At 42.2% G+C, this 13,754-nt stretch overlaps 1 long non-coding RNA gene across 1 annotated transcript; it reads left to right on the top strand.

Moving 5' to 3' along the window:
* Positions 1-2,672: 2,672 nt before the first annotated feature.
* LOC129411010 (uncharacterized) lies at positions 2,673-3,139 on the top strand. Its single transcript, XR_008633092.1, has 2 exons — positions 2,673-2,879; positions 2,966-3,139. It is a non-coding gene; the product is annotated as an uncharacterized LOC129411010 (long non-coding RNA).
* The last annotated feature ends 10,615 nt before the right edge of the window (positions 3,140-13,754 follow it).

Here is a 13,754-nt window from a genome sequence, read left to right on the forward strand (position 1 = left end):
ATTACCTCCAAGCGTCGCATCTGTTGCCTGTTATCAACCAGGAAGTAAATTTGACAACAATTAAAAAAAAAAAAAACCTTCAACAACCAGGCAAGATTTTTAGTAGAATCTTAAATCTAATGATGTTAATTGTGTTTTACTGAAATGAATCTAGTCAAACTTACGCACAATAAGGTTAAGGTCAGACTTCAGGAAATGAATGGAAGTCAATGTAATGTCTTCAAAAGTGTGTGTGTGTTGGCATGCGTGTTTGTGTTTGTGACTATGTGTTCTCCTGTGTGTGTGTGTGCTTGGGCGTGTGTATATACAATGTGTGTGTGTGTGTGTGTGTGTGTGTGCGTGCTTGTGTATATACAATATGCATGTTGGTGTGCGTGTGTGTGCATAATGTGTGTGTGTTGGTGTGTGTGCATGTATGTGTGTGCATATGTGTGTCAGTGTGTCTATTTGTGTGTGTTAGTGTATATGTATGTTGGTGTATGTGTGTGATGATGTAAGTGTGTGTCGTGTAAGTGTGTTTGTGTGTGTGTTGGTGTGCGCATATCTGTGTGTGTGTTGTGTGTGTTGGTGTGTGTGTTGGTGTATATGTGTGTGTGTGTGTTGCTGTATGTGTGTATGTTGGAGTGTGCGTTAGTGTATATGTGTGTTTGTGTGTGTGTTGGTGTGTGCATATATGTGTGTCTGTGTGTCTATTTGTTTGTGTTAGTGTATATGTATGTTGGTGTATGTGTGTGATAGTGTAAGTGTGTGTTGTGTTAGTGTGTTTGTGTGTGTGTTGGTGTATGTGTGTGTGTGTTGGTGTGCGCATATCTGTGTGTGTTGTGCATATATGTGTGTGTTGGTGTGTGTGTGCATATATGTGTGTCTGTGTCTATTTGTGTGTGTTAGTGTATGTGTTTGTGTGCATGTGAGTGTGTGTGTATGTTGTGTGTTGGTGTATGTGTGTATGTTGGTGTATATGTGTGTGTGTGTGTGTGTGTGTGTGTTTGTATATGTGTGTGTTGTTGTTGTGTGTGTGTGTGTGTGTGTGTGTGTGTGTGTGTTGTTGTGTGTGTGTTGTGGTGTGTGTATGTTGGGGTGTGTGTTGGTATATATTTGTGTGTGTTGTGTGTGTGTTGTTGTATATGTGTGTGTTGTTGTGTGTGTGTGTTGTGTGTGTGTGTGTGTGTGTGTGTGTGTGTGTGTGTTGTTGTGTGTGTGTTGGTGTATGTGTATATGTTGGGGTGTGTGTTGGTATATATTTGTGTGTGTTGTGTGTGTGTTGGTGCTAGTGTATATGTTGGTGTGTGTGCGTGCATGTGTGTAAGTGTGTGTGCGCGCTTGCTTCTGTGTGTACATGTGTGTGTGTATGTGCAAGTGCGTGTGTGTATTAGGACCTGTGTGTAATCATATGAACCAGTGGCTCTGTGTCTCCAGGGAGGTGAGTCCTTGGCCGTGCAGCTCCAGTGAGCCTGAGGTGAGCTCCTGTTGGGACTTGCCCCTCCGGTTTAATCTGGAGATAATGAGCAGGACCACTGACCCCCCACTGCCTCCTGATGACGAGGAACACGGTGCGTTTGTGCGACTTGTGAGGACTTCACACACAGCTGAAATGTATGAGACTCACTTTTAAGCTTCAAGTTAAACAGCAGTGTTAACACGTTCACTTAGGCACAGGGAACGTTACTTTAAAATAATATTATGGCTCTGCTCTGTAAAAGTACAAGGAAAAGGTAATGACCCAAATGCAGTATTTTTTTTTTTTACAAGGTGTAAAAAGGAATTTGAGAAACAGGAGTTACCGATGTAACTACGGTTCTATGAGTTCCTACTGACGATCCCAGTTGCTAAAAACTCAGAGAGGTAACATGGTGATCTAAATGTGGTAAAGTAATATCCCCTCTTTAATGCTCCCTACAACTGTACAACAACTCACCATTATGTAACAGATAACCCTATGTCAGGCATGTCCAAACTACGGCTCGGGGGCAAAATGTGGCACTCAGACCAATTTCTCGGCCCTCAGGTTTCCAGGTGATTTGATAGTACTTTTTACTCTTTTGATAAAGATAATATAAAATATTTAGTCTCTCTTATGGGTGACTTAAGCATTAATAAAGGTCTAGTGACTCATTCTAACCAAAATACACATATTTCAATTATTCACTGTTTTAGGGGCCTGTCTATGCCCCACTATCCCTCAATTTTGCATGTATTTTGATAAGTGGCTCATGTTGCAAAAAGTTTGGACACTCCTGCCCTTTGACTTGTCGATTATATATCATTGTTTGTCACTGTCTTCCAATGACCTCTTGTATACAGCTTAGATTTTCAGTCCCGGTCTCAGTCCTGATCACTGGACAATGTACTTGAGCACACCTCCGGGCCAGTCCTGACACTCCTGGTCCTGGTTTAGTCCTAGTTTAGTCCTGGTTCCGTCCTGGTTCAGTCCGTATGCAGCGTAAAAGTCTGGCAGTTTAGGTCACGGAAATGGGAAACTGCCGGATCCCTTTTTTTCCATTATTCATTTAAACACAAAATCGAAAAATTAAAAAACAAATCATTATCAGGTTTTTCATTTTGGGTTTGGAGACAAATAATGAAGAAGACGGTTGTTTTTTTCATTATTTTTGGTTTTATTTTGGAAAATGAATGATACACGGATTCCTTTAACCAGAATTCCCCACATCTTAACCTGATTCTGTGAGGGTTCTCCCTGCTCCTCCTACCCCTCCTTTCCCTGCTCCCTGTTTCCACTTACCTTGTTTGGCTTTTCCTGGGCGGGCCCCAATCATGCACCTGCTGAGCTCCACTCCTGATCCTCATCTAGCAATCATCTCCTACAATAAAAGACCTGCTGACCTGCTCTACAGTGCCAGATCGTTCCGTCATTCCCTGTGGTGAACTACTCAGGCTTTTTAAGATTTTTTTGAGAATTCCAAAGACCTTTTTGATGTTTACCTGTTTCTTTTGTCCTATTCCCCAGCACTTCATTTGGAGCCAGCCTCATCCCATACCCACCTGTTTCTGTAAGCCTCCGGTCAGCCTCCATCTCCACAGACCTCCCATCTGCAGCCAACCCGGACCCGTCCTGCCTCCCCTGGAATCTATCCCTCCGTCAAGACTATTTTTGTTAAATAAATACTTTTTTCCCTCTGCATATTTGGGTCCTACCAGTGATTCCTTAACAGATTCTAGTTGATCTAATTTAAGGATTTACACCACCTCCTGGGAAAGTGTATGTACAGATTCCAGCCTCCACCATGTTATGAATACCCTCCTACACACACACACACACACACACGGGCACACACATGCACACACCCCTCCATCCCTCCCTCTCGCCACCCTGGTGAAAACCCCAATTCCCCGTGCTTGTTGTGTCCCTCTCTGCTCCACTCTCCGGCTCTCACTAACTGTCAGCTTTGCCGTAGGATGCCCCCCCCCATCCCCTGCTCTCCACTGGTCCCCTGCTCTCCTGCTCCTCTCCGCCACTGCTGCTCTTGACTGTGTAGTGCGCGAGTGAGAGGGGTCCCCAGACGCCGAAGAGCAACTTAAGGGCAGAGCCAACCCCAAAGAAACAAAAGCAGGTTTAGAAAGAGACAGCAGAGTTAAGCAGGCGTTCACCTGGGGTAAGATCGCTGCTAAAAATATTGCGCCGGTATTTTTATGAGACGCATCTGCAGTTGTAAATGTGATTAAACGCGCCTTAGCTGATTTTTACAGTCTCGAAAATGTGAAAAACAGAAAGAGTTCATTCATTTTAAACAGTTTGCAGTAGTCCAAAGTTATTCCTCACTTCCCTTATGGATTCAGAGCATCCAAAATATTCACCGCAGTGAGTTTGTAAGAGTTTATAAGAGATTTTCACAGTTCTTAGACGCCAGAGTGGCATTTTGCAGTCACAGTAAAGCGACTAGCATGCCAACACGCGCTTCCTGATTATTGGACAATAAAATGCTTTTGTTTTTCATGTATTTGAGCAAACTTTGTCTTGCCCCAGCACAAATATAAGGTGTAAGCAGCTCTCAAAGTCAAAATAAATTCACTGTGTACTGTTTGCATGCTAGTTGTTAAAATTACCATGATGACAAACTCCACTCTAGTCTCTAAGAGGTGTGAAGAGCTCTTATAAACTCATCGCAGATGCTCTGAATGTGTAGCCAAGCTGGTGCCACCTACTGCCTCCGCTCAATTTTATTTCTGTCCAGCGACTAGGTCAGGAATCCGAATACACTAGACGGTTTGCAAGAACCTCGGAAGTTGTAGACTGTGCACCGGCCAATCAGTGAAGAGTTGTGAAGCCATGACGTCAAATTCAAGCACCTGCCTGGTCCCTTTTGTGGTACAGCACAATAGTAAACAATGTAGTCGAGATGGATTCCGATGAAGACAGACATTCTGTGTTGGAAACGATTCCCAAGATCGAGGATTTAAAGCTGGAACAAAGAGAATGTTTTCATTTTATCAAGGCAAAAGATGTTATTACTCTTCTTCCTATGGGATTTGGCGCATTACATATAGCAGATAGCAAATGGAAGCGATTGGTTAAAAAAAAAAAAGTACCATCAAGGAAACGAATCCTAATGCTGCTACTGAATGTATAATTTATTTATTATTTATTTATTTATTTATTTATTTGAGACAGGGACAGCGCACAATTTTCGCATTAACCTTGACAGGAGAGATGCATTGTACATCAGGTTGTAGCATCAGTGCTAATTTCCACCTGTCGTCCCTGGACAGGTTCATTGATTGATTGTATTTAACTGACCTTGACTATCAACTGTTCTGGAGACCTGTAGCATGTTTTGGGTTGGGTTAAGGTATGTGAGGAATAACTTGGGACCACTGCAAAACATTTATAATGAAGTTCTGTTTTTCACATTTTAATAAAAATAAACTACAGCTCCTTTAATAAGAGAATCTGCTCCATTGACTTTGCATCATCATCGAGGCATTTCACCACAGCAAGCAGCAGATCTTTATTTATAGTGTTGTTTTTGAAAAAAATAATAACTGTGTAACATGACCCAAAGTATGAATTTTTCATAAAACCGCAAATAAGTCCACAGGTGTATGCTGGGAAGGTGATAAACAAAAAAAAATACATAATGCATTTATCAACTAACTCCAGCTCTGAGTAAACAAGTGATGAGGGGAAACTCTTAGAACATGGTCTAGAGCTCAGAGGAGTCACAGGGTTCATTTAACCATGTTACCTGGAGCGTTACCTCAGTTTGTGTCTTACATAACTTTACTGGTGGAGACAAGCAGGTGGGTCAAGTTATAGGTCAGATCTGTGGAGAAGCAACACAGAAAGAAAGCATATTTTTGTCACCTGGAATTGAGTAATTGTAGTGACATGAACTTTATGCTGTGTAATATTCCAGGAAACATTATCAAAGCAATAACAGCTCCACTGAGACGAGCAGGTGAAAGAAAGTGAAAGAAAATTTTTGGAGCGAACCTTTAAAGCAGATCTATTTCAACCATGTTATAGTTGTTTCTTTATTTACGCTCTCCAAGTTGTATTGAGCGTGTTTTGTGCATGTTTGAGTCATCTTTATACTCCTGTATTCAGAACGTCACTGTGCCAATAAACCCCCAATCTCACCGCCCACTGTGACGTACCCGCTTTGTTCTCTTATCAGTGACACATGTAGGATTCAGCAGTGTAGCGGTTGTAGGAAAACATTATATATCTCTTGATGATAAATAATTAATCCATTTGCGAAGCTCTATGAGTTTTTGGAATACAGACAAAGGTTTATTCTTGTTACAGCAGATCTGGACAGGGACTAGACCTGGCCTGGCCACAGACCAACAGCTTCTCTCCAGCAGCAGTATGTCCTTACTCCGTTTGACCCTGAATGTTACAAATCACCAAGTTTATACAGCCCGAGGTGACCAGAGGACATATACATTTCAAACTGAGAAGGTGACGACTCCTTCTGAGGTGTGGTCAGATGTGCTTGGTCTGATTTGCATTCATATTCACATGCATATTCTTCCTGACAAGATTAGCAAGTAAAAGGGAACAGAAATGTTTACACTGAAGGGTCTTCCTAACACTGTCTTTAACTATCAAACCAAATGAGTTTTAATTACAAGACCAAATGTGTTTCTAAAAGATAAATTCATCAGTATTTTAATGTAATCAATCATAATATTTTCCTGTGGGAGTCTGGTGTCAGGTAGAAATCACTTTCATTTACACAAAGACGGACTGAGAGAAATATTTCCACAATATAAATCTCCATCACAGTAGCCATTTTGATGCAAATGGGAAAAAAGAAGGGATTATGTGCAACCATCCATCAGAGGTGCCGACAACTTCATGTCTCTTTGTTGTGACATTTACGGCAACGTCAGCTCCCATTGGTCACCATAGTTTTCTAACACAGAAACCAGCCGATTTGTTTCTTTTATGAAGTTATTTAAATCGATATTGCAGTGTAAAATATTCAGATGACAACATTATGATCCACAAGTGTCACAGATGTAACAGACACAAGAACAACAGATCTTCTTCTAATCCTTTTTCACTTTTCTGTCCAAAACCTTCGCTGGACTTACCCTGATCATTATTATTATTGATTAATCTAATTTCCATCCATCCTCTCACACACACTCACACACACACACACACAACACACACACACACTCACACACAACCACACACACAAGCACACACCCTCTCGCACACACGCACACTCACACACACTCACATAAACACTCTCACACATTCACACACATGTACGCACACTCACACTCACTCACACAACCTCACACACACACACACACTCACTCACACACACACACCCACACAACCCTCTCACACACTCACATAAACACTCTCAACCATTCACACACATGTACGCACACTCACCCAACCCTCTCACACACTTACACACTCACACACACACTCCAGCACACTCACACACACACAAACAACCCTCTCACACACTTACACACTCACACAAACAGTCTCACACACTCACACACACGCGCACACACAAAACCCTCTCACACACTTACACACTCACACACACATACACACAACCCTCCCACACACTTACACACTCACACACACACTCCTGGACACTCACACACACACACACACACACACACACCACACACCCTGTCACACACTTACACACTCACGCACACTCACACAACCCTCTCACACCCTGTTACACACTCACACAAACACTCTCACACACTCTTACACACACGTGCGCACTCCCGCACACTCACACAAACACAATCACTCACACAACCCTCTCACACACTTACACACTCACACACACACTCCCGCACACTCACACAACCCTCTCACACACTTACACACTCACACACACAACACTCACACACACTCTCACACACACTCACACTCCCGCACACTCACACAAACACTCTCACACACTGTTACACACTCACACAAACACTCTCACACACACGCGCGTGCACTCCCGCACACTCACACAAACACAATCACTCACACACACTCACACAACCCTCTCACACCCTTACACACTCACACACACTCCCGCACACTCACACAACCCTCTCACACACTCTCATTCACACATTCACACACACACAAACACAATCACTCACACACACAGTCACTCTCGCACACTCTCTCACACACACACACTCTCACACAAACACTCACTCTCACACACTCACACACACTCACACACACTCTGACACACCAGCACACTTGCACACTACACTGTGCTTCATTTAAAACAGTCATAATCAGACCTGATTCGGTCGTTCTCAGTGAACATGAAAACCCCTTTCATTTTCAAGTGCAAAAATGAAGCACCTTTTTCCATTTTAGCCAAAACAAAACGTGTCCTTTAAATCCATTTGAAAGGGCCCCTCCACATGTACATCCCAGCACACGTCTGGAGCGCTGAAAATCCTACAACATCCCCATCCAAAACACAGCAGGCCTCACTAATGCCATTGTTCTTAATTGTGCCCAACCACGCTGTGCATTCTGGATCATTTAGAGCTATACTGTATAAGTGTTAGCATGGCATCGTGTGAACCCAATGCGTATCCACCACTTCAAAGTAACAGCTGTGTGCGCCCCTACTGGTTTAAAGCGGCACTGCAATCACAACAGAACGTGCTGAGTGCTGTTAGCTGTTATATACATAAACTGAGGGCGGCGTTTTGGGTCAGATTTAAACTGGTTTTAGTTGTAGGATCTGGCAACGCAAAGTCAAGAGAGAGCTGACCTATAACTTGGCCTGGTGCTGTCACGTGCACTAGAGACGGGCAAGTTTAATGCCATAATGTGGAACATTTCAGACAATCAAATAAGAGGAACATGCAGGTGGTGGAGGGCCTTTCCTGGTGCCACCTAGTGCCTCTGCTCAATTTAATTTCTCTCAAGCAACTTGGTCAGGAGTCGGAATACACTAGAAGGTTTGCAAGAACCCTGGAAGTTGTAGACCTCGCCAATCAGTGAAGAGTTGTGAAGCCATGACATCCCTCGCTCAACCTTGGATATGAAATTAAAAAGTCAACACCAAAGTGAAAGGCACCAGCTGTTCACCAAGAAACACCTTCCACTGTAAAGCAGTCCTTCCTGTGTATCAATACTGCCCATCGCCTTTGTCTTTCACTGTTTTTCCATTCTGTTGGGAAGGGAAACAGTTTGAAAGGAGGTTTGCGGTCACACAGATCTGCTTCCCATTTGCAGTTATGGAGTTTGCAAACTTCCAAAGCCCATTTTCTGCTGTTGGACCTCCAACAAACACACAATTATGACGTTCGAATCCCATAACTGAAATATGACGATATCAGAACCAGAAACAAACGTGATATGGTTCAAAAGTCTTGAAAAGATCGGCTGTGACAACAGACACATCCCACTGGGAAATCAAACATGGCAGGTTTGATGCTCACTTTTTTGGAGAATCCTTCCCAGTATGCATTGCGCGATGACCGGAAGTCCAAAATGCGGGGTGCATGTATTCAAGTAAAAAACATATTTCTTCATGTTGTTTGCACTGAAATGAATCATGGGATATGTAGTTCCCCATGTTTATAAGATGTTGCTACTATAAAACTTTAAGTAAAGGAACTTGTGATTCGAGAATTGTGACATTCCACGATATTATTGTGAGACTTTTGACGATACGATATCAAGATATTCCGGTTATTGTTGCATCCCTATCCACTATATTGCATAAAACCTATCTATCTCCATGGAGAATGTTCCGAAGCGTGGTTTTAACTTACTTTTTATTTCCATGGAATCAAAGCAGTTGTCTTTCCAACACCAGAAAGTTACATACTGTCACTTTAAATAACAAAAATAATTTAAATACTATGTCTTTCTTAACTGTTGGAACTACTTTAATAACGTATTACTTGACATTACAAATCTATTCTAACCAACTTAATCTTTTTCTCAACTCAGATCCTGATTGGCCGGCTGTGTCACATGACCTTCCTTATCACTTTGTGTCTCTGCATGAACGCTCCTCAGACATCTCCAGGTAATGCAATCCTAATAGTCAATTGTAACTTAAGTAGGTCTGCGCTAACTAGCCCCGCGCTTTAACTAAACATGCCATTGAATGAGTGAAACATCCCGGGGTAGAAATTGATTATACGTTCAGACCATTATCGCTCTTGATCAGGACTGAGGAAGACTGCAGCCCAGCCCCGTCCAGCCTTTAAATGGACGGGTCACTAATGACTTCAGTCTGGGGCAGGTCGGGCTTCATGGAGATGGGTTTAGAAACATGGCTCTGGTTTCTCTGCACAGTTTATGGTGCACTAGAATAAATATTGATTATAGATCTGACTGAAATCAATGCTCAGTTTGCTCAACTAGTGAATCTTTTTTTAAAATACCTTAAAGATGCACTATGCAACTTTTGAGGTGGGAGATTGGTAGACAGGCTGACGCCACCTAGTGCCTCCGCTCAAGTTCATTTCTCTCCAGCGATTAGGTCAGGAATCGGAATACACTAGACGGTTTACAAGAACCCCGGAAGCGCAAATCCGTGCACTGGCCAGTCAGCGAAGAGTCATACATTCTATGTTGGCAACGATTCCCGAGATTGAGGATTTAAAGCCGGAATAAAGAGAATGTTTGATGAATTTTATCAAGGAGAAAGACGTTATTGCCCTTCTTCCTACGGGATTTGAGAAAAGCTTAATATACCAGTTAGCCCCGTTGGCGTCGCATTACATATGTCACGACCAAATAGCAGTGATTCGTTAAATTAAAAGAAGTACCTGCCGACCACGAACAAATTCTAACACTGCGAGGTCAGACGGTTTCTACGAAGTGAAACCGGCTGATGAATCAGGCTAGAAGATTTGAGCCAGATCACAATTTAGATTTGATCACAATAAGAGGTGTGAAAAAAAATCTAAATATCGTATCGTTTAATGTGACAATACAGTATCGATATCGGGAGCTGCTGTATCGATATGTAGCCAAGAGTATTTTTTGGTATATTTTACTAAATTATTTTGCTGAGCTTCAGTTTTGTCACTTTTTCAGAGAACGGAAACTTATTTATGCGACACCTTTGACATATTCACAGTTTTGATGATGAAAATGGGCATTTCAAATTCACTTTGCACAAGAAGTGGTTTAACAAAGACTTTTAGTATCACAGTCATGATTTAGCCTTTATTTTTATTGAACCATATCGAATACATTTAAAATATCTCGTATCAAATCGAAAGCTCATTGTACTGAGGTATGTATAGTATCGGCAATTTCTTAATGATACTCGGCCTTAATCATAATTCATGTACACTTTGTATTTGTATATTGTATTTATGAGGTAAATACAGTCATTAGCTGCTTCTTTTGATCCACGTGTCAGTCAAAGCACCATAGAGGCTTGACCATACGGGGGCGGCTGGAGAGCCCAACCCAAAGGCAGTTGTTGTATTTGTAGTTTATTTTCTTCAGTCATGTGCTTAATAGACTGTTACAAACATTTCACATAAAACTATGACCGAAGGGCTTTAGGCTGAAGCGAAATCACTTATGAATGTCTCATCCTGTTTACAAGTGATGATGCCAAGAATACGGCTGTGAGCAAACAACAAACAAATACTTCATGGTCGGGAGGACGATTGATTCTCACTCAAGCCAAGTTCTTTTGTCCAAAATACAGGAAATATGTTGTTTTGAGTAATGCTGTTTACTAAGAAAATAAAATAAAGACTGTAGATAATTGCTATATTCAAGTTTTGTTTTGGACCCCCAAATTCTTAAAGGGACAGTTTGGAATTTTGGACATAGGACCTCATTTCTTAGTGAGCCAGAGTGTTGGAGACGTGTGGCGCTACCTAGTGCCTCCGCTCAATTTAATTTCTCTCCAGCGACGAGGTCAGAAATCGGAATACACTAGATGGTTTGCAAGAACCCCAGAAGTTGTAAACCATGCACCGGCCAATCAGCGAAGAACTGCGAAGCCATGACGTCAAACTCAAGCGGCTGTCTGGGTCTCTTTCGTGGAACAGCACAACAGTAAACAAAGCGATCGAGATGGATGTAGACGAAGACAGACATTCTGTGTTGGCAACAATTCCCGAGATCGAGGATTTAAAGTTGGAACAAAGAGAACACAAGACCTCATCTCCTAGTGAGCCAGAGTGTTGGAGACGTGTGAAGACACTTTTTAAAATATTCCATCCAGTCCTTGTGTTTGCAGAGGTCGCTGGTGCTAGGCTAGTGCATGTCAATGGCCATAGTTATCCTGACACTAAAAACAGTCTTACCCACTCCACAAAACACCAGAAGCAAATCTTTTATTACACCAGACTGTCGATGTAAATGTCTGTGTTGATAGAATAATTGTAGAAGTAAAACCAACCTTGCATTTGAAGGATTTATGTCTGAGCAGCAGCAGCGAGTTGTAGTTCCTGATAGAAAACTTGGCAGCGGACTGATATATGAGAAAATAGTCCCTCAACATGCGACGATTCATGCGATGCAAGGTTAGTTTTATTTCAAACATTATTCTATCAACACAGACATTTACATCGACAGTCTGGAGTAATAATAGTTTTGCTTCTGGTGTTTTGTGGAGTGGGTAAGACTGTTTTTAGTGGCAGGATAACTATGGCCATTGACATGCACTAGCCTAGCACCAGCGACCTCTGCAAACACAAGGACTGGATGGAATATTTAAAAAAGTGTCTCCACATGTCTCCAGCAATCTGGCGAACTAGGAAATGAGGTCCAAAATTCCAGTCTGCCCCTTTTAAGTCTGCCACTGATTAGACAAGAGTCATTACCCACATTTCCTCGTATAATTATGGTGTGTGAAAGATTGGTGGTGGTCAGACGGGCTGATGGTGCAGATTGGCAGCCTCAGTGCCATCAGTCTGCCCCAGGGCTGCTATATGTAGTAGCAGTGCCACTATACAGAGTGAGGAGTGAATGAATAATGACTGCAGTGTAGCGCTGTGAGAGGCTTGGACAGCCTGTTAAGAGCTTTACAAGTGTAAGGCAGTATTATTAATGAGACCCAAGTACAATATTTGGCTGCTCTACCTCTTTTCCACATCTCAAACATTATGGGACTATACAGCGTTGGACTGGCATCTGAAACTCTGCAAAAGAACTGCATGGGAGCTACAAAAAGTAAGCAAAAATCCAATCGCCAAAGCAAAATAGTGAGAATACAGAAAGGGACCAAAAACAAAAGAGTGAAATAAAGCAGCAGGAGTCCCGTGTGCCGCTGTGAGCCGTGGACAGCTCCTCCAACAGCACCAGCCACTAGAAATACATTTCCGACTTGGACCACATCAATGCTCCAAAAACTTTCAGATTTTTTCTCTTTCTACACTGCCCCCAGAGAACCGAGGCTCAGGTATCTGCTTATCACCCCCCTCACACCCCCCGCACATCCTCCTCGGAGCCCCCTCGGAGCGCAGCCGTCTTCATTTGGGACAGTCTGTTCACCGCAACAGCTCTGTCACTACTGGTTACATGAAATCTCCAAAACCCTGATTCTGCTTTTACTGAAGAGATTCTTTGTATTTTAATACTGTTTGATCTACAGAGAAGTCGCAAGTATAGTTCTTTTTTGGAGATGGTTTTGCTTTGCCTGAATTGTTTCACAGTCTGACAGAGCATTTATTTAATTACAGGTCTTTATTGCTTATTAAAACACATTAATTCTGTTTGACTTTATAATAACTGTTTGTCCTTATCTTAACTACATCTTGAATTAAGAATTGTTACCCACCTAATGACCCCAATGAAGCCAGTGATCCTTGTTACTGCCGTATTTTCCGGACTATAAGGCACACTTAAAATCCTTTAATTTTCTCAACACTCAACAGTGCACCTTATGTATTGATTCTGATTGTGTTCACTGATCTCGGACTGATTTTATGTGGTACACGGCGCTCAAAAATCTATCAAAATGTTTCAGTACGACTTTGGTAAACTACAAAGCCGCACCGCTTGATGGATTGTCAGTTACGGCGAGAGTCGTGTCCTTTATTCCGACAGAAGGTGACTGCATCAACGCACAAGGAGCGAGCAGTGTTTTTCAAATTAGCCATGTGGTTTTAAGTTTTGTTTCTGTAAAACGTAAACAAGTGTGAGCAAAGCTGCATTAAACACATCATTACTCAATGTATATTTGAGTCCTCCTCATCGGAAATACAAAAACAAACTTAAATGATCCACCCACATTCACATTTATAATACAGATTCACCAAGACAGAGAGACAACGCTGGGTGAATTACGCCACGATCT

Source organism: Boleophthalmus pectinirostris, unplaced genomic scaffold (assembly GCF_026225935.1).
Source record: "Boleophthalmus pectinirostris isolate CB_2022bp ecotype Guang Dong unplaced genomic scaffold, ASM2622593v1 HiC_scaffold_10, whole genome shotgun sequence".
NCBI classification, from domain to species: domain Eukaryota; kingdom Metazoa; phylum Chordata; class Actinopteri; order Gobiiformes; family Gobiidae; genus Boleophthalmus; species Boleophthalmus pectinirostris.